The 22,450-nt window shown below is 39.0% G+C and overlaps 2 long non-coding RNA genes across 3 annotated transcripts in view; one reads left to right on the forward strand and one right to left on the reverse strand.

Annotated features, from left to right (window-relative positions):
* LOC127042920 (uncharacterized) overlaps positions 1-22,450 on the forward strand; it is a 325,760-nt gene that overhangs the window by 107,790 nt on the left and 195,520 nt on the right. The window lies entirely within an intron of this gene.
* The window catches only part of LOC127042908 (uncharacterized), a 144,013-nt gene continuing 130,277 nt past the window's right edge, over positions 8,715-22,450 (reverse strand). For both annotated transcript variants that reach the window (XR_007772093.1, XR_007772092.1), the window contains 2 exons: positions 13,094-13,233; positions 8,715-9,285 (listed from right to left, as the gene is read on the reverse strand). This is a non-coding gene — a long non-coding RNA (uncharacterized LOC127042908). The remainder of the gene's footprint in view (positions 9,286-13,093; positions 13,234-22,450) is intronic.

A 22,450-nucleotide genomic window follows, 5' to 3' on the forward strand; every position in this document is an offset into this window, starting at 1 on the left:
AAATCTAAGGTGATAAAGGTGTCATTTTGGAACATAATGAAGTGATTTAAGAAAAGAGAGTGAAAAGTTAACTATAGAGGCTGGAGAGAATTAAGCAGTTAAACTTTGTGGAAAATGTTAAACAGGACCATGTTAAAGAGAGAGAATTCTTGGTTTCTTTGCAGACATTCTGAAGGGAAAATGGGCCCTTTTCCAGAAGAGTGCCTGTAAATAATCCTTATATATATACAGCTATGCAAAAACAAAGCAGTGTAAAAAAAAATGTTAAGGAAAAGAAAATGTGTATGTATCTATTTGTCTGTGTATGTAAAGTTCTAAGAATCTAAACCAACACATCTGGTTTGTAAAACTACTGTTTTGTAGGTGTAAGATAAATTGATTTTGTTTTTGTTTTTAATGCCACTAATAATTCATTTGACTCTTTGATTCAAAGTTGCAAAACTGACAGACCTTTTTGCAAGACACAGGTAATTACAAAAATTAAAATGTTTTTAAATAAAGACCAAGTCATGGCTGCAATAGGGCAGTCAGAATCAGGAGAATAGGTAGAGATTCTGGAGTCTTTTTGTTTGGTTTGTTTTTTTTGTAACAATAGCAGATAAGAGCTGTAATGACAGAATAAGAAGTTAACAGTGACCCTCTGAAGCAACAGCAGAGGTGAGGTGCACAAAACAAAAAGAAGCAATGTTAAAAACACTGAGCCTTAAAATGACTATGTGTAATCAGACTGTCACTTTAATAAAAGTACATGAAAACTCTGTAAAAACAAAACAAAGTTATACCTTATGTAAAAATTAATATGGCTAATGTTTTTGAAAAGTTATAGTATAGAAAGAATGTGCATTTTCCGTAGGACATGTGCAGCGTATATTGTAGAAAGGGATGTAAAAAAAAATGCAAATGAAACATGCTGCTGAATTAAAATCCTATTAGGGCTCCAAAAAGAGCCGCAATAGGCTGTGTTTTCTTTTTCAGATCCCTGTGTGTTAAAACAGAGTCTCTGAGCTCTGCTGATGGCTTTGAATCCAAAAGCCTAGCCTGTGTTGATGCAAATTACCTAACTGATAAAGAAAGGTGAAAACTGCCAGCACAAATGAAGCTGCAAATAAAGAACATACCTGGTCAGCAAACAAACTGCCTACATAAAAGGCATGGTATAACAAGATACCTTTAATTAATTTGATGCTAATGTTACTGTTAATATTAAACATTAAAATAACTTTAATGTTAGTGAGTACCCCTGTAACAACTTGTAGTGTGTATGATTTTTGGAAAAATCCTTTAAAGTAATATGGTAATGATGCTTCTCAGCTATTACCTGTGAATAAACTTAAAGCTTAACACAGCAGGGAAAACATTACAAACTTGGTCTGCTATATAAGAGGCAAAACTTGAGGTACACCACCTCATGAATTTAATAACTAAACAGTGAAATAATTTTTGCATAACCCTTAAAATGTAGAAGCCATTAAAACCTGGCCTGCCTTAAAAAAAAAAAAACAAACAAACAAACAAACAAAAAAAACAAAAAAAAAAAAAACCACAGGAAAATATGGGGGTAATTCCTCTGTTTTGCCTGCAGTCAGGAAGGGTATTTGTAAAAGAATGAAATCTTTAAGCAATAATCAATGCCACCCCAAAAGGGGTAGAAAACTGTTCTTTTTGTCTTTCAGATAATCCAAAGTACTGTATAATGGACTATGTGTATGTGTTAATTCTTGGGGAAAAGTGTTTAAAAAGTGCTAGCAACCCACCAGAAGACAAATGTAAATGTAATGTAAGTACTGTGTTTACCAATAATCACATTTGCTATTTGCCACAACAACAACAACAAAAGAGTCTCCGCTTACTGTAAGCACTGATTTAGCTGAGTTCTCTATCAACCTTGGCATTAAATGGCAAACAGTTACCAATCATCTGTTAAAAGGTAAAAAGGTAACATGGCTCCTAAAAAAAAAAAAAAAATAAATAAAAACAAAAATGTGGAAAACTGAACTGTTCATATTATACACGCAAATGGGGACATGTTAAAAATTGCCACTGCATAAAAGCATAACAGCTTACCATTGGTATAACATTTTCTGGATGGTCTCCCACAACTACTGGCATACTAATATTACTACCCTAATTGTTTTTGGTTTTACATTGTATGTGTTTAATTGAAATGTTTAAAATGTGCTGGTGGATAAAACAAATGTATGTAAAGCTAAAGCCACAGGCCCAAATCACCTCCCAGTATTTTCTATTACGTGGACTAAATAAGAAGTGACACTGGCGATTAATAATCTTAGTGTCAAAAGGGGGATATGTAGGAGCAGGATTTTATAATATCCCATAAGAATTAAAGTATAATTTGATTTCATCCTGCTAGTCACTATTTTTAAATAGCAGAAAGAAATGACCCCCTGGGACTATAGGATTCTGTTTTCCCATATGCATTACAAATTGGGCCCTCTCTAACTCTTTGTTTTAAGATTTAGGTAGTAAGAGACAGGATTCTCTATTGTGTCTGTGTTAAGTAAATTAGAGAAACATTGAAGGCCTGGGTCTCAATGTAAATTGTCTTAGTTATCAATTGTAAAACTTAGCAAGGTTTAATTTGCAATGCTTTTTTTGTTCTATATAAAATACTACTGTTTGTATTCTCAAATCTATTTGTGTGAATGAGGAATGTATGCATCAGGAAAAGATAAGGTGTGAAGGCCATTGTTACAGCCAGAGTCAAGGGACGGCTGTTAAACTGTCTGGCATCTCAGAGTGGATACATGCTTCGCAGTGTAAGAATGCACCGACCCCAGTGAACCAATCACCACCTCAGGACCACGCAGAGTCAATTTTTTTGACTCCAGAAGAAGACGTAGAGGAACAGCCTGCAATACCTTACAATCTACGCTCTCGTAAGGGTTGCCAGAAGCAGATGACTACATAAAGCAAGGCCCAAGAAGAAGCAGTAGTGAGCCAAGCGCCTGCTGCCTGGTGGACATAAAACTGTGAGTGCAGTTCCCTCAGTTGAGGTTGTCAGAACCAGAAGGGCCTTGCCTCCAACATGCAGCTCTGGTAGCGCCTGTTCCTCGGCTGCTGGTATCTTAAGGTCTGGGGTGCACACAATGACAATTCTTTTATCCAGCAGCAAGTGTGGATAGCTCAGATCCTTATTATTTCTAAATGCTGGGTCTGCAGCCACATCCCAGCCCACTCTCAAACTGGTGTTCCTGTCCTGGCTATCCCACTCAATTCCCCAGACCTCACTGGAGGACCTTGTCTGTTTAACACAATATGGAACAGTAATGACACCTGGGAAGAGGCTATTGGCAGTTCCTTTACCCCACTTGGGGGAGCAATACACCAGGCAAAAAGGCTCCTAAGTAGTTAAATAATGGCAAATAAAACCAGAGAAAGTTTAAGAGCCCTGGCCAAGGAAACAGAGGCGATCGGACAGGTGGCCCTCCAGAACCGTCAGGCATTGGACATAGTGCTCACGGCCAAAGGAGGGACCTGTGCTCTCACTGGAAAACAATGTTGTATGTTTATACAATACCAATAAGGTAATAGATCGCTACAGCCACTTAGAACAAATCACATATCTTCCTCATGAAGAGCTGAGTTCTTTATGGAAGTGGCTAAGTAACCTGTTCAATTTCTCTGGCATAGGAAACTGGTTGTTTCAGGGAGCCCTAACTATCCTGTTTGAAATCTTAGTGATTTTTGTATGCTTTCAGTTAATCTGTTGTATCCAGAATTGTGTCACCCAGATGGCTGCCCCAAAACAGAGTGCTAATATGATGATTTTGAATATCACTGATGAACAAAAAGATAAGAAACGGTTAATTTGTGGAACCCAGTAATTGTTGGTCATGGCGTGCGCTTGACCAAAAGGAGGGATTGTGAAAGTAGAATGAATTATATTGTGAAAATAGAAAGGATTAAAGAAATGCTGTCTGTACCTTTAAGAAAAACTGTTGGAATGCTGCAATCCAGGTGTCAGGAATACAGACATTCACATAGAACAATTGCACCATTTAAGGGCAATTGGTGAAGTATTAGCCTCAGATCCATAAAGAGTTAGTAAGGAAGTAGGATATGCATGCTGTGCCCCAGGTGAATTTTACAGTTTTGCTTTCTTTGTTCCTTTGTCTGATTCCCGCTCTTTTATCTGTATAAATAAGACTGTTTTGGCCTTGCATGGCCGCTCACATATTCTGAATGTTATTGGCAGAGCGCTGTGCTAATAAAACAGAGTGGTCTGACAAATTGTGAGTCCTGATTCTAACTTTGACATTGGTGAGGTGAGGTGTTTGTTTTCTGTATATTTACAATGCGGTTACATAAAATTCCTACAACAGATGGTTGTGTTTCATTACAGAGCCAGTGGACTCTTGGTAGCTCAGGGTTCCAAATCCTGATAGTTTAAATGGAGAACAGAAATGGAATACGCAACTTTAAGGTTCAATTCCCTAGGCTAAGCAACTTGGGGATGAGAGGAAGAGACCTGAATTAAGCTATACAATTATTTGGTCTGATAGCTAAGGTCTATAAATAATTGGGTGTGTGTTCCTTTCATCTCTGAATGCCAGATATAATTCACTTGTACACGCCTTAAAAATCAACACAATTAGTCTTGGAGCAAGGGGACACCACACTTTCCCCCACCCCTTTTAAAACTCATATGCAGAGGGAGGAGGAATAATTGATCAATTTAATAATTCTGAAGATATTTCAAAGGCACAAAATGCTCAAAAAAGGCAATGCTTTGGATGCACTCTTTGCACAGAACTTTTGAAAGCTGCAATGTAGCCTGAAGCATAATAGTAAATCTTTGGAGGAAAATAAAACTATGTATATTATACATAGTCTCTAAAGTTATCATTGCTGTTCTGAAACCTCCAAGGAAATTTTGCACAATAGTTTTGTAGGGAAAACAATCAAATATCTGATAATATGGGTATTATCTCGGGCTTCAACTACACACACGGATGGAAATGTATATTGTGCCATATTTTTCTTGTTAACTATTTTAATTTTCCTGTAGTTTTCATGTGTCAGCGAGCATTCTTTCCTCAGAACCATTATAAACAAATCAATAGAAGCTACTTGTGTTGCAGATTTTGGCAAATCAGTAACTGTTGTTTGATCAGGAGAGAGAACAGTGTGAGGTGCAAAAGTTAAAAGGAAAATGCAGTACAGACTAAGGGCCCAGACTGGCCAGGCACTGAGGTCCTAGTTTAGCAAAGCACTTAGGCATGTACTAAACTCCTAGAATTAGGGTCTGGTTGCTTTATGAGAAGTGCTGAGAATCCTCAATTCCTATTAACTTTACTAGGACTGAAGAATACAACATATCACACAGGATTTGGTCTTAGGGGCCTAATCATGCCAACTATTTACATAATTAATCTTTACATCTTGGGACATTTGCTTGTCTTCTATTGATGACTTTAGGGTGGCTACTCTAGTTGCAGTCTCTGTGCAGATGCATGGTGGGAAGGAGGTAGTAACCTTTTCTTCTTCGTGAGGCTGATGAAAAGGTCAAAGGAAATCCAGATCTTATGTTAGAGGGAGCACATGGATCACTCCCTCCTACACCCCTTGACATGGGAAATAAGAGGAGTCATGGCTCTACATATCAGCTAGCAGAGCTGATAACTGCCCCCAGCACAGCCAGCTATTCCTCATGAAGGGATATAACAGTGTGCAATTTCCCTAAGCAATGGGGATCTCCAGGAGTTTTCTGGAGCAGTGCAACTATATATCCCTCATTCCTGTAGGCCAGGTGCTATTTGAACAATCTAGCCCCAGTGATTAAAGACTACCATTGCAATCGTGTGCAGGGTCAGACTCACTTTCTGTTTGACATTAAGCCTGGATGTGTGCAGAAAAGACAGTTACTCACCTTTGTAACTGTTGTTCTTTGAGATGTGTTGCTCAATCGCGGTGCACATGGGAGAGCTCATATGCACCGGACTCAACGGTGCTTGCAGCACGGGAATTGATGGTGCCGGCGCTGGAGCCTTCACGGAGCGGTCCGGTATAGAACATTGCTCCAAGGGGGGCACAGGCAGTGCCTGCAACTGGCTAGAAGCAGCAGGTTGTTTGTGCTGCTTCTTAGACCCCAGAGATAGCGAGTGGCACCTGGCCGGTCACGGTGCTGGAGATGTCCGGTGCTGGGAGTCTTTGCCAGTGCCTGGTCTTTCCGGTGCCAGAGGTGCGCTTCAGGCCAACAGCGCAGGGTCTCAGCCCGGTGCCCTCGGGCCCAAGCAAAGTGCCGCTTCCATGAGGAGCTGCCTCAAACGAAAGTCCTGCTCCTTTTTTGTCCGCGGTTTGAATGCCTTACAGATGTGGCACTTATCTGTTTGAAGGATTCCCCCAGGCACTTCAGGCAGGAGTCATGGTGGTCTCCCGTAGGCATTGGCTTCAGGCAGGCTGTAGACGTGCGGACTCACCCCTGCAGGGTCTCCTGCTGGTTGTCCTCAGGAATTAACTCACTTCCAGCCAGGAGCACCCTCGGCAGGCCGGTGATCCGTGTCCCTCCCTGGATCCCGGTGCCCTTTTAACTGGGGTGCTGCCCCCTGGCAATCCCCCACCAATCTGGGTGTCCCCTCCCTGGGGAACCCCCAACCCACTACCCCCACTTTGCCTCAGCATATGTCTACTGCCAGTCACCATCTAGCCCCCACACCCTGGGGCAGACTGTAGTGTACATGCCATTCATTACTGGCAAAGAGGGGTTTGAACCTGCTGCCTTCTCCTACCCTTGGCTACCCCTCTATAGCTCCAGTACCTGTTCTGGCCTTTATCAAGGCCACAGCCTGGGGCTTTCCAGGCTGGAACTCCTCAGCTCCTCTGCCTTTCCCCAGCTCTAGTCCACCCTAGGTATCTTGTCTCTAGCTCCCTACAGCTAGACCCATCTCCCTCTACAAACAGAGAGAGACTGTTTGCTTCTGGCTTCCCTGGCCTTTTTATACAGGCCAGCTGTGGCCTGATTAGGGTGTGGCCCAGCTGCAGCCGCTTCCCCAGTCAGCCCAGCCTTTAGAGCTGCAGCTTTCAAGCCCCTCCCAGACCACTTTTTAAATCCTTCAGGGCAGGAGCTGGTAATCACCCCGCTACACAGGCCAAGCAGGGCTTGAAACCCAGAGACCCAGGCATGAGCCCGGAAGGAGAGAAACCCCCTTTTCTCCAACAACTATCTACATAATTTACTATTCACTAGAACTATAAACTACTAACAACTACACTATAACAACTATCTACAGGTATAAATGAGCAACGAGCTAGGGAAGTGGAGATCAGCTATGCCACGCTCCACAGTTCCAACGACGGTCACGGGTGGTAAGAAGGAACTGAGGGGACGCTGGGTCGGCAAGGACATATATCTGGCGCCATAAGGGCACCACTCTTAGAGGCGCTTCAGTCAACCCACCAAGTGTTGCTAGGGTAAAACCCTTCCGACGAACATGCACGCAGCGCACGCACACCTAATTGGAATCAATATGAGCAATGACTCGAAGAAGAACTAATGTAACTATCTTAAGAAATGTGCCAATATATCCTTGTAGCTGTTCTTTGTCCTGTAACTTTAGAATTTAAAAGGAATAATGATTTCAATGTTAAAAACTCATTATCTAAAGTTAAAGCAGCTAGGAAAGATCACTTATGCTTCACCAGAAAGAATAACTGATTTCCTTCATAGATTATCATTATTTAGGACCGATTCACAGAATTTCTGGGGAGTTTTTGCACTGATCACGCTTGTATCTCTAAACGTATTTGCGAGCATCACCTCCATAATCATTCAGCTGTGGGTTCTCCCAGTAGGGATGAAATAAACAAACAAAAGTAGATGTCCCATTCTGAATGTGATCCAAAAGTGTGATTTAGATGTAAAGATGATTCGACACACCAGGAGCTCATTTACTTGCTCTTCAGTTCTTTGCTTTTTTTTCACTCTCAAAAAAAGTTTAATCCCAGTTGTTTTGTTGATGTTTGCTGTACTGCTGCAATTTCATCTCTCTGAGAAAAAAAAAAATCCTGATAGGTGGAGCAAAAGTCATTAAGAAACTGAATGAGCAATAAGTCCCTGGAGAATGTGCATTTCACTAGTAACTTGAACTGTGTGATTGAAAAAGATTGAAATGGTCCATTAAATGTTTTTCATTATTGCAAAACCTTTCATTTTGAAGATCAGTAGACGTAATCACCACCAGCCCACTCCAACTGCACCCTTATCTATGTAACTCATTCTGTTTCACTTCTAGAAACAAGCACAGTTAAGATTACACAGACCCATATTGCAGCAAAGTATGACTCTTGCTTGACAGTGTCCGCTGTGCACCTGCCATTATTTTTCTGCTGCTAAAAATAAAAGTAGCATATTACACTCATATCAAAACAAATAGTGATAGTGCTTAGCATGCTTTCAGTGCCTTTTAAACAAGTTCTGTACATTATGATGCTATATTTTTAATTTTATGTGATATGGTTCATGAATTTGAAAAGCTGATTTAATTATAATACATTATGCTAAAGTGGAGTTGCTTTAGCCTGTTAGAAAGAAGAGAGATTGTGCAGTTACTAATACATAACTGTACATTTTCGCAATTCATGCAGTTTTCTGCACTCTAATTGGTTATGCATGTCTGATTTGCATGATTGCTATAGTATTATTACTCTAATATTCAAACATCATGCAAACTCTTTTATTCTGATTGGCTGACAGTCCTTTATTAATACTAGGATTAAGAAAAATCACAGTGTGAATATTTCTCATTAACGATACTGAAAATATTCAAATCACTCCACTCTGGTTACCATAGTGTCTCTGTTTTGATTGGCTTCTGTGCTCAGAATTTTCAAGCTGACAGCAATAAAGTTACCACCTCAGCTTCTCACTAAATTTTGCTTAAGTAGGAAAAACTCCAACTCAGAAGAAAACGGGGAATTTCCAGTCTAGCCAAAAAGCTTCTCTTCCCCTGCAGTCATGAAAACTGGTCTCCACATCTCTTCTAAGTGACTGAGAACCTACAGAGTTCTGGGGTTAGAATTAAGCAAGAAGTGGAACTGGTGGGCACTCCATAGGAACTGCTGGGTGGTGACATCAGTTTTCAGCCTTGATGAACCAGAGGAACAGCTACAGCTCTTCCTTTTCAGTAAATGACTACTCCACTGGCCCAGCTCCTCAAACCTCTTCCACAGTGCACCGTTTGCGCTTTGGTTATCTCACATTTGGATTGTTGTAAACTGTCTGTTGATAAGCCTTCGTGGCTCCTTTATCTTCTATTTATTATCTGTCTGGAAAGTATCAACAAGCTTGGTTTAGTCCTTAATTCAAAATTCCCCTGTTGTCCTGTTATTTAAGCATTTACAGTGGCTACCTGTTATCCAGAGAAGGAATTGGCTCTGATTCCTTACTTGCTATAACCTCAGTACCCTGTGCAATTTTTAGGTAAAGGATATCTGGCCCCAAGCTAGTATGATGCCTTTCCATTTGGCTGTCATGCCAGCAATTTCTCTAGATCAGGCATTCTATAAAACATTTCTCTTTTCCATTTAGCTTTGATTTATGCAGTGTATGTGTCAAATATATTTTATGTAGCTTGTATGTTCCTTGCCTTTTTTATACTGAGATTATAGGATGCTCTAATGCAGAATATGTGAAGGGTGAATTAGGAATCAAAATATATTTTCTGAAATTAAAGATTTTTTATTCCTTAAAAATACAGTGAATTATGGTTAATTGCAAGAAAATACTGGTAAATAATGCAGCTGATCAAAACATATTCAAATTGTTTTGCAAACTTTTTTTGACCAGCTCACATAATAAATTTCCAATACAGAAAATGTGGTGCTTTCGGTGAAGTTGTGCAACCCCAATACAGCCAGTAATACCACAAATCACCTCCCTTCTTCCAAGGGCCCAAATGGATTTGAGGAAATGACACACATTTCTTTCTCCTTTTTGGACTTGTGGGCATGCTTTCGAATGCTTCTAATGAGAAACCCACACATGGAAAGGAGGGCAGAATTTGGCTTGCTAACTTTATTAAAATATATGCTTGACAGGACCTTGATTTTATTGGGCCTCTTCTTTTTTATTATTTTATTTCATTGCTATTTTTTCAATATCACACTGATATATTCATTGAAAGCCTGCTCTTGCTGTGACGGAGGTCTCTGGCAAAATTCCCATTAACTGCAATGATACAAGGTTAAGCCCTGAGAGAATAAGAAAACAAGAAACAAGCATCTGTATGAATCTCCTCTAATCTCTAGTAAGAAATAAGTGAATTTATTTGTTGTGGTCTAAACTTCCAGATTCCTAAGGGTAATAATTTATTAAAAATTGTTCTTGTTATGCAAGTGTAAGGAAATTAAACAAGTAATTACCTCAAGTAACCATTTTCCAGTTCACATAGCACTAGACACACTGCACGTTTGTTTAACTTTTTTATTATGAGACCATTAACTATATCACAACTGTTGTCTAAGGACTCTATTCATTATTTGTTTGACACAAGGAGACTTTTATTTTTACAAATTCTTTTTTATGGCAAGGCCAGTTCATAGTCTGTTGTATCCATCAGAAAGAACATTGGAACAAATAATTTGTGTTCCATTGTTTTAGCTGTTTTGTATAACAGACTGTTCATACATGGATTTCAAATGGAAGGAAAGCATGTCATCTCCTTTTGAAGACATCAGGTAAGTTCAAAACAATGTGAAGAGGACCCTTCATAAGCCATTCATCAACACAGATGTCTTGATGAAGGCTGAAAAATTATTGTCAAATGCAGATGTCATGGTACAATTCCCCACTCTGAACCTTAGCATCCAAAAGATGGGGTACCAGCATGAATTCCTCTAAGCTCAATTACCAGCTTAGAACCTGTAGCGCTGCCAACCACCAGGAATTCCAGTGCCTGGTACACTCTGGTCCCCACAAAACCTTGCCCGGGGACCCCCAAGACCCAGTCCCTCTGGATCTTAACACAAGGAAAGTAAACCCTTTCCCTCACCGTTGCCTCTCCCAGGCTTCCCCTCCCTGGGCTACCCTGGAAGATCACTGTGTGATTCAAACTCCTTGAATCACAAAACAGAGAGGACAATTTACCTTCCTCCCTCCTTCTCTTTCCCCTCCTAGACTCTTCCTGAGAGAAAGTCATCCTGGCACAGAGAGAAATCAGCCTCTCTCTCCCTCTTCCCTCCTTTCTCCCCACCAATTCCCTGGTGAATCCAGACCCAGTCCCCTGAGGTCACACCAGAATAAAAAAAAAATCAGGTTCTTAAACAAGAAACTTTTAATTAAAGAAAGAAAAACAGTAAAAATTATCTTTGTAAATTTAAAATAGAATAAGTACAGGGTCTTTCAGCTATAGACACTGGGAACACCCTCCCAGCCTAAGTATACAAGTACAAATTAAAATCTTTTCAGCTAAATACCAATTTGAACTCCTTTCAGCCAAATACACATTTGAACTCCTTTCAACCAAATACACATTTGCAAATAAAGAAAACAACCATAAGCCTAACTCGCTTTATCTACCTAGTACTCACTAGTCTGAACTTATAAGAACCTGGATTGGAGAGAAACCTGGTTGCACATCTGATCCCTCTGAGCCCCCAGAGTGAACAACAACCAAAATCTAACAGCACACACAAAACTTCCCTCCCTCAAGATTTGAAAGTATCCTGTCCTCTGATTGGTCCTCTGGTCAGGTGACAGCCAGGCTTACTGAACTTGTTAACCCTTTACAGTCAAAGAGATATAAAGTACTTCTGTGCTATTAACTCTTACTTATCTGTTTATGACAGCAGAAAAAAACTCAAGTGCATTAAAATGAACTTCAAGGAGTAGTACTTCAATTATTTAAAATATATGAATGTTTGCTCTTAAGCTTTTGACAGCCGAGGAGTGCTTTTCATTAATAGAGTAAATCAAAAGAGAAACAGCATCTACGAGCACTTGGATACCACGGGGACAGGTGCCACAGAAAATTCTGACGACAGAAAGAGAGAGCAGCACATAAAATAATGAGACAGCTGTAGACGTTTAGCTAGTGTAACTACATTGGCAATATTTACTAAGGTAAGATAACATTTCCAGAACTCAAAATCCTCAATCTTCAGGGCAGAAAATAATTATCAGCCAGGGTCCAGGAGAAATTACTCCCTATATACTTGTTCGTCCTCCTATTCTAAGCTCAGCTGGATTTCTACATTCTGCCCTTATCCAAAGATAACACTGAGCCTGATCAAAAGTTCATTGAAGTCAGTAAAAAGACACCCATTGACGTCAATGGGCTTTGGACCAAGCCCATTGTCTGCTAATAATACAAAGTAAAGGATGATGATTTAAAGTTATTTGCTCAGCTGATGCTTCTTATACCCACATCAATCCTATTTATGCTGTTCCAGAATAGATCCTAAGAAAAGTACCTGTGCAATAAATGTTGGGTTCATTTATTTTAGTCACATGTACCTACCAGCAGTAGCTTAACTGCTGTTACCAGAACGACATCCATAATTTATTCCCATTGTGAATTTCTGCTTTTGGGTGGGGTATAAAGAATTGACTTAGTATGTTTATAAACTGCTGGGTACAGGTGAGGATTAAATTCCTGCAGGCTGAACTAGCAACATTAGTCCTTTGAATGACCTACATTTTTAATTTGGTATGAAACTACTTCAATCTAGGTAGTAAAACTAATGAGGCTGCCACAACTGTGCAAAGCAATAATCAACAGCTACTTTATTGTTGTAGAGTGCATTAAGTCTGTGCATGAGGTGAGACAGGTTTTCTTCTTTCAGAAATAAAAATCTGATGTGTGTTCATACTATTTCTATGAAAACAAATATTTCCAGTCTACGTGTTGACTAGAAAAGGTCCAAGATTATTAGTTATTTTCAAATAAATGTGAATAAACAAAAAAAACCCACTCCGTACAATATGTGCAAAGAGAAATTCGGAGGTGGAATATATTTCTATCCCAGAGTATTTACTTTTATGATTTAACTAACAATAGCAGCAAAAAAACAGATGTGTGTTTAATCTATGAAAATAAGCACATCATGCAGTGATAAAAGGGCCACTCTTACTCACTGAGGGTGCTAACTTGTAGGGAGACGTGTACTTCTGCAGTATTTTCTGTAGCAGGATACTACTCCTTGACCATTTCCAATGAGCAAGCAGGCTGCACAGTGTTGTTGTTGTTATGGGCCTGAATGTCTTCCAGCTACTACCTGTGAACCAACAAAGAGAAGCTTGATGGAGACAGAGAAGGTTTGTGTTAGATCTCAAGGCCAGTTACACCTTATGCTGGACGTACAGAGCTCAATCATGCATTTTCACAACCCCACACTAGAGGTGATGTGGTGCCCATCCAGCTCCGAGGAATGAGCCAGATACGTTTTTCTCCACACCACACAACATCAGCTAGAATCAAAAGGGACCTTGCAGTTTATGATTGCCAAGATGCTCAGCAGTAGGGGCTCAGAACGGCCTGCCTTACCAACACCAAAACCAACACCTATTTTCCTTCTAGAGAATAGACACCAGATGGGTTTGCTGATTGCATGCTAATTATGTTAACACCCGTAAAACTGACCTGCCCACCAGGCTCTTTGCAGCTTCTCCACTTCAATCCAAAATAGGGAAAGAACAGATTAAAGAATATTTAGATATTTCAGTGTATTAAATCAGCAGACCCTGATTAAATTCATCTTTCTGTATTTAAGGAACTAGTTGAAGCAATCTCAAAACAGTTAGCTATTTCTTTGAAAACTCATGGAGGAAGGGGGAGGTACCAGAGGACTGACAAAGACCAGTCAGCCCAACTTCAATCCCTGGAAAAATACTGGAACAAATTATTAAACAATTGATCTGTAAGCACCTAGAGGATAATAGAGACATAAGTAATAGCCAGCATCAATTTATCACAAACTAACCTTGCCAGACCAACCTAATTTCCTTCTTTACGGGTTGACTGGCCTAGTGGATGGGAGGAAGCTGTAAATGTGAAATGTTCTGATTAGAGTAAGACTTCTAACACAGTTCCACATGATATGCTTATAAGCAAACTAGGGAAATGTGGTTTAGACGGAATTACTATACGTTGAGTGTACAGCAGGCTAAAAAACACCATACTCAAACAGTAGTTACCAATGGTTCAGTGTCAAACTGGGACATGTATCTAGTGGGGTGCCACCAGGCTCTGTCCTGGGTTCAGTACTATTCAATATTTTCATTAATGACTTGGATAGTGGAGTGTAGGTTTATAATTGCTTTTAAATTTGTGATTGACACCAAGCTTGGAGGGGTTGCTACATCTTTAGAAGACAGCATTAATATTCAGAATGATCTTGATAAACTGTAGAACTGGTGTGAAATCAAGAAGATGAAATTCAGTAAAGACAATTGCAAAGTACTACACTTAGTAAGAAAAAAATCAAATGCACAACTACAAAATGAGGAATAACTGGTTAGGCAGTAGTACAGCTGAAAAGGATCTGTGGGTTTTAGTGGAGCACAAATTGTATATGAGTCAACGTTGTGATGCAAGTGTGGAAAAGGCTAATATCATTGTGTGGTATATTAACAGGCATGTCCTGTTGAAGACACGGGAGATAACTGTGCTGCTCTAGCCAGAATACTATGTCCAGTTCTGGGTGCCAAACATTAAGAAAGATGTGGACAACCTGGAAAGAGTCCAGAGGAGAGCAACAAAAATGATGAAAGACTTAGAAAATCTGATCTATGAGGAAAGGTTAAAAAAAGTGGATATGTTTAGCCTTGAGAAAAGAAGACTGATGAAGGAGGGGACAACAGTCTTCGAATATGTTAATGGTCATTATAAAGAGAACAGTGATAGTGCTCCATTTCTACTGAAAATAGAACAAGATGTAATGGGCTTAATCCACAGCAAGGGAGTTTTAGTTTAGACAGTAGGAAAAACTTTCTAACTATAAGGATAGTTAAGCACTGGAATAGGCTTCCAAAGGAGGTTGGACAAACACCTGTCATGGATGGGCTGTGTATGCTTAGTCCTGCCTCAGTGCAGGGAGCTGGATTACATGCCCTCTTGAGGTCTCTTCCAGCCCTACATTTCTATGATGATGCCCTCGCTTTCACATCTCTATAGCACAACACTCCACAATATACACTTCACATTTTTATTTTTAAGGATGTGATTTTGATCACTCTCTTGTAACCACTGAGTCACATACCAAGCATGCTCTCCAAGCTCAAGGAGCCTACTTCACCAGATGTTTACAGAGAACTAAATTGGAAGCTAGATACAGATCTGGGAATACTGATTGGTGAAAAAAAAGTATATTGATGAAAAAATATTGGCTGACAATTCCAACCTCTTGGTTCAATATTTCTGTCGCTAGATAATGACACCCACATGCTTAATTTATACCAGGGCTGAGCCCCGGCACCTCTAGACTTGGCAGTTCATTATTCTAGCACGTCTGGGTTTCCGTGTCAGTTACGGAAGTAAAAAAAATGCTTGAGCCCTGGCACCTAATTGCTTGAACCGCAGCTCCTCTTTCATTTCAAATTAAGCACTGCATATAAGTAAATCAAGGATGCAGGGTTAAATCTGGCCTACAATAGACAGAGTGTTTCCTTGTTCATGGCAAAAAGTTCCAAAAGATTAAAAGGAGCTGGAATGGTTCCTTAATTTGTAGTTTCTTTTCCAAAATAATTGTGATCAATTGGACTAAATTCCAGTGCTTCCTTCACCAACGTCTCTTTGAGTAGTGGTTACTATCCCCACATCTTCCCTCTTCTGAGTAGTCTCCATATAGTTCCACTGTTCCTCAGTCCAACAAAGGTCTTGGGAGGGTGTCAGGAAATGGCCTGTTTGGAGCATAGTTTCACTCAATGACAAGGGCAGTAGCACTTGATAAAACCCCCTAGAAATTGCTTGCTAAGCTTTATGGGTGTCACCTAAGAGACAGATGATAGAGCGCAGATACTCAAGAGTTTATATATCGCACTGGTTTTCATAGATTCCATGCCCAGCAGGGACCACTGTGATCATCTAGTCTGACCTCCTGTATAATATAGGCCATAGAACATCCCCAAAATAATTCCTAGAGCAGATCTTTTAGAAAAACATCCAGTCATGATTTTAAAATTGTCAGTGATGAATAATCCACCACAACAGCTGGCAAATTGTTCCAGTGGTTAATTACTCTCACCATTAACAATTTATGCCTTATTTCCAATCTGAATTTGTCTAGCTTCAACTTCCAGCAAACTGGATCATGTTATACCTTTCTCTGCAAGACTGAAGAGCCCATTATTAAATATTTTGTTCCCTGTGGAGATACTTATAGACTGTAATCACCCTTTAACCTTTTCTTTGCTAAGTTAAATAGATTGATCTCCTTGAGTCTATCACTATAAGGCATGTTTTCTAATCATTTAATCTTTTTTGTGGCTCTTCTATGAATCCTCTCCAATTTATAAACATCCTTTTGTAAATTGTGAGCACCCGAACTGGACACAGTATTCCAGCAGCAGTCACACCAGTGCCAAATATAGAGGTAAAATAACCTCGCTACTACTACTTGAGATTCTTCTGTTATGTGTCCTAGGAGGCATTAGCTCTTCTCGCCATAATGTCACACTGGGAGCTCAAGTTCGGCTGAATATACACCACAAATCTTTTTTACAGTCACTGCTTCCCAGGTAGAGTCCCCCATCCTGTAAGTATGGCCTACATTCTTCATTCCTAGATGTATACATTTACATTTAGCCATATTAAAAAACATGTTGTTTACTTGCACCCAGTTTACCAAAGGATAATCACTCTGAATTAGTGACCTATCCTCTTCATTATTTACCACTTCCCCAAATTTTGTGTCATCTGCAAATTTTATCATCGATGATTTTATGTTTTCTTCCAGGTCACTGATAAAAATGTTAAAGAGCGTAGGGCCAAGAGCTGATCCCTGTGGGCCCCCTATTATAAACAGACCCATTCAATGACAATTCCCTGTTTACAGTTACATTTTAAGATCTATCAGTTAGCCTGATTTTAATCAATATAATGTGTGCCATATTTGTTTTACATCGTTTTAATTTTTTTAATCAAAATGTTGTGCAGTACTAAATCATATGCCTTACACAAGTCTAAGTATATTACATTAACACTACTATCTTTATCAACCAACCTTGAAATCTCATGAAAAAAAGATATCAAGTTAGTTTGACAGGATTTATTTTCCATTAACCTGTGCTGATTTGCATTAATTACATTGCCTTCTTTTAATTGTTTATTACTCGAGTCCCATATCAACTGCTCCATAATTACCCAGGTCAGCTCATTTACTATTTTTAAAAATTAGTACAACATTAGCCTTCTTCCAGTCTTCTGGAACTTCTACAGTGCTCCAAGACTTATGAAAATTAACAGTAACAGTCCAGAGAGCTCATCAGCCAGCTTTTTTTAGAAACCCTGAAGGTGTGTTATCTGGACTTGCTGATTTTAAAATGTCTAACTTTAGTAGTTTCGGTTTAACATCCTTCAGAGATACTAGTGGTATGGAAAAAGTGTGACTATCATCATAAAAATGAGACTATATCATCTGTTTTTTCCCCCAAACATAGAATAGAAAGATTTATTGAATATTTCTGCCTTTTCTGTATTATAACTAATAATGTTATCATTTCCACCTACAATTGTTAGGATTCTTTTTTTTTCTAATATATTTTAAAAACTTATTATTACCCTTAACTCAGCTGGCCATAGTTTTTGCCTTGTTTGTTTTTGCTTCCCTTCTCAATTTTCTGCAATTCCTGACTTCTGATTTATATTCATTACTGTCAGCTTCCTCTTTCTTCCATTTGTTATATATATTATATTTTTATAGCTGCCTTCACTTCCCCTGTAAAACAGGTTAGTTTTTTAACCAGTGGGGCTTTATTTCTCAGTTGTGGAATTGTGGCTTTTGGGGGACTCTAGTAAGGTGTTCTTAAATGATCCCAGTTATCATTCACATTTTTTCTGATTAAATTCTTCCTCCCAGATAATTTGGTTCCTGATTGTTTTCAGCTTTATGAAACTGGCCCTATTAAAACACCAAATATATATATTATTAGTCTGGACTTTATTACGCATGCACATTACAAATGTGATCAAGTTATAATCACTGGCACCTAAGCTACCATTAGTTTTTCATTATGTGATCAGTTCTTCTTTATCTGTCAAGATATGTTCTAATAAAGAATTCTCCCATGTTGGCTAAAACATATTTTTGTCTTAGGAAATTGTCATCTATAATGTTTAGAAATTCCAAGGAACTTTTAGTACTTGCAGCATGAGGCCGCTAGCATATGTACTCAAATTGAAATCCCCCACAATCAAACAGTGTTTTTTTCCCCTACACATTATCAGTAGGTGTATAAGGAGCCCATCATCCTATTCCCTAGTGTGATCTGGTGTCCTGTAGTAGACACCAGCTAATACCCCATTTTGTTCTTTATCTGTTAAGGGATTAACCATAAGCATTCAAGATCATTTTCTTCTGAGTTATCAGTGACTTTGAAACAGGTTATGCCATTTTTGACATAGAGTTCTATGCCTCTTCCCATTTTGCCCTCTCAATCCATCCTAAATAAGTTATAATAATTGATTTTAACATTCCAGTTGTGCAAATCATCCAACCAGATTTCAATAAGACCAACTAAACTGAATTTATGCTCATAAATGAGTGATTCCAATTCCTCTTGTTTGTTACCAAGGCTCCCAGTATTGGTGTATATGTAATTCAAAAATGTCTTCTCTTCATGTCCTTTGGTTTCTTGATTAATTTTTTTCTCAACATCTCGATTTTGTGCTGAGTGCTCATATCTTCCCTCTTTTTACCCTCCCCTTTTGCTATTAGTTTAAAGCCCTCCTGACTGTTCTAGCCAACCTGTCCCTAAGGAGACTGGTTCCCTTTTTACTGAGGTGGAGGCTACCCAAACTATACAGTCTTCTCTCTCCACAGAAGGTGGACCAATATTCCACTAAACCAAAACTCTCCATCCTACATCATTTACCTAGCCAGCGGTTCACTTCCAGAATCTTCTGCCTTCTGTCTTCCTTCACTCATGGGACAGGAAGGATCTCAGAGAACATCACTTGGACATCTTTCTTCTTCACTACACTTCCGAATTCCTTGAAGTCATCTATTATCAGTGAGCTATCCCATGATGCAGGGTCATTAGTGCCAATAAGAATAATCATCAATGGATCCTTGCCAGTAAACTTCAGAGGTACAGACTGTCACATGCTCTCACTCAGGTGGGTCTGGAGTTGGAATAGCCTTGGCACCATTGCCTCTAACATGCTGGGCAGGTCAGCTGAGCAATTGCAGAGGGGAAGTAAATTGTTACTGGTATAGACTGGCCTATTGTAGTAGCTATTTAATTCCTCCCTTGGAGAAATGTGAGATGCTGTAGGAATCACAAATCCCTCCTTATTTTGCCCTGGTGACCTCAAAGCTACATGCTTCGCAAACAACTTTTAAAAACCTAATTGTTACTTAAATATGCCGAATAAAAAGTTGCTTACTAAAGAAATGGGAACAGATCCTTATCTGGCAGAGCTACACCAGTTGAGGTGCTGGCTCATACTGCATACATGGGAAAAGGGAAGTCAGTTGTATCTTAGACAGTTTAAAAAATCTGGAATCAATGTTCTGACAAGATATACACCTCTACCTCGATATAATGCTGTCCTCGGGAGCCAAAAAATCTTACCGCATTATAGGTGAAACTGCATTATATCGAACTTGCTTGCAGCCCTACCCCCCCAGGAGCACTGCTTTACCGCGTTATAACCGAATTCGTGTTATATCTGAATTCGTGTTATATCGGGTAGCGTTATATCAAGGTAGAGGTGTATATTGTGAATAAACATAAAGCTATTAAACCACTACACTACACCCATGAAACACAACTCAGGGCTGCAAGCCTAACACACATTTGCATTGCAAAAGTGCCACAAATGTATCTCATGGAAGTAACTGAAGGCATGTAAACATTCTGACTCAATTCTGTGTCGGTAATAATTATTGAGCTGTACTGGTTTTCAATCATGGAACTATTTAAACAGAAAAAGTTCTTCCTGTCTTAAACTATTAAAGCAAGAAAAGCCAACATGCTGTATGAATGGGCACTACAAGATGGTGAGTTACTATATGTTAACCACACTGAAAGCACTCACCGTTGTACAACATTCGCACACGTTGACAAATTTATTAAAAGTTAGATCAAAGTGAATATTGCAGTAAAAATTCTAAGAATATTCATTCAAATTCACAAGTGATTTTCAGTTTGACCCTGTTCTCAGACCTTTCTCATTCACTTTCAGTGCCTGTGGCTTTTAGCATGAATGTTCATGAGTAAATTTTAAGCTAGGATGCCCAAATATTTGCTGAAACAATATTCAAATTGTACATTTGATTACATTTTTCACAATGAATGCTGTACTGCTAATCAGTCTAGCAACAAAAACAATATCATGTGGCTTTATTGAAACTAGTCACTAATGAACAGAATATTCACAATGAACTTTTTGTGATCCATTTGCAGACCAAAAATTATTCTCTAAAGAAATGTGTGAGTCATGATTAACGAAGTTGAAAAATACACAGTCTATTCAAAGACAACTATTGGTTCAACTTTACTAAACATTAGTTATCATTTCTTCAAAAATCTTTCTCTATATCAGACATACTTGCTTCAACCTACAACCTAACCTACACTTTTTTGGTACTAGACAGATTTGATTGTATAGGATCATTGGGTATTTTGTTAGTACAGCACAGTCATGTAGCTTAGAAGGCTGAGAATTTCAGCCTCCTGCTGTCTGGCAATTACAGTGTATATGTTATATAGCCAATTTTTAAAAGATGGCTGAGAATCAATATAAAAGTGGAAATGTAGGACAGCAATAAAATAAGTTTCCAAGAAAGCTTGTAGTCTGCAAGAAGTCTGTGACTTGCTTAACATAACATAGAAGGTTGGAGAAGAAATAAATCAGCCAAACAGCTTGGCTATAGAGATTTATAAGCTATTTCTAAGTTATATGTGGTTTGTTCCCTTTTTCTTTGTCACTCATTATCTAAGGGTACTAAGTCTTCCTAATTAAAGGGATGATCCTTTAACTGTGAAATCTATATTCTATTATTTTCTCTATTTATTACACAACCTGTCTATTTTAAACCTGACGCTGAGCTTCACTCCTGGATGATTATTAGTTTTATCAAGGGAATTATAGCAGCTCTCTCTACAAAGTAAGCTGGTTAGATGAAATTAAATTACCACTTTAGAGGAGGATAAATAGGTTTCTTAACACAAAAACTGATTGAAAAAAAAGGTAAGAAAAATATTAACTTGGGGAAGAAAAGTAAATCATAGTATAATTTTCTCTGTATCTTGATTTCCTGCCTCTCCTCCACCCCTTCAGAGCATGTCAGTTTTTGGTCAAACCTAAAAACAGATATAGATGTTTTGTTTAATAAGATGCAGGTACCTCTCAAATGAACCTTCTTACTAATGATCTGAAATACTTTCCTGGAACTTGCTGAGAGTTTCATTGTTCTGCTAGGACACTGGCGCATATTCAAGTGTTCTGGCCCTGTTCCTTCCCTCAGACTTTTCAGAGAGGCTAACAACACTAACAGCACTAGCTGGGAGCCATTCTTGCTCTCAGGGCAGCGTGGACTGTGACTGTGACTGGACGTGGTACATACAAATGGGAGATTCTTATTCCTATCACCCTGTTCTACCTCATGGGGGCAAAAGACAATGTGCATCTTAGTTTAGGATTTTAAATAGAGATGAGAATCACATCCCAGCACAGTAATATGGTGGGCATACTTCTATTGCCTGCATCTCTGCCTTTTCCAACAGGAATCTACTAGCAAGGTACCTGCATATAAGCAATAATAATGTACCATTGATTTTTTTCATCAAGGGAATAATGATCTCCCAATTTAATCCATCCATAGAGTGATGGAAATCTAAAACATAGGGTGGAAACAATGCTACTTGACAATGTATGTTTCCTTTATTTGCCCACTTCAGCACATACACCACTACAACCAACCTGACCATATTGTAGTAAATGGGACTGAATAAAAAAATATCTCTCTTCTTCAGTTCCTTCTTTCCTCCAATTATACCCCAATACAGGTTGTGGTAGAAACCCCAAATAAGTCATACCCATTGCTTAAGGAAACCCTTGATATATATATTTTTTCATTTACTAGAGGTGATGAGATTTATGGCAATAGACTGGAACCCCAAGCCACAAACCCAGAGGCAGGGTGAGCCTTATCAAGGAAATTTTGGCCTTAGCTGGTCAGTGGGAGAACAAAATGCTCTCTCCTGTACAACACAGAGCATAGAACTTTCCCAAAATAATTCCTAGAGCATATCACTAAAACAAAAAAT

The sequence above is a fragment of the Gopherus flavomarginatus genome, chromosome 1 (assembly GCF_025201925.1).
Source record: "Gopherus flavomarginatus isolate rGopFla2 chromosome 1, rGopFla2.mat.asm, whole genome shotgun sequence".
NCBI classification, from domain to species: Eukaryota; Metazoa; Chordata; order Testudines; family Testudinidae; genus Gopherus; species Gopherus flavomarginatus.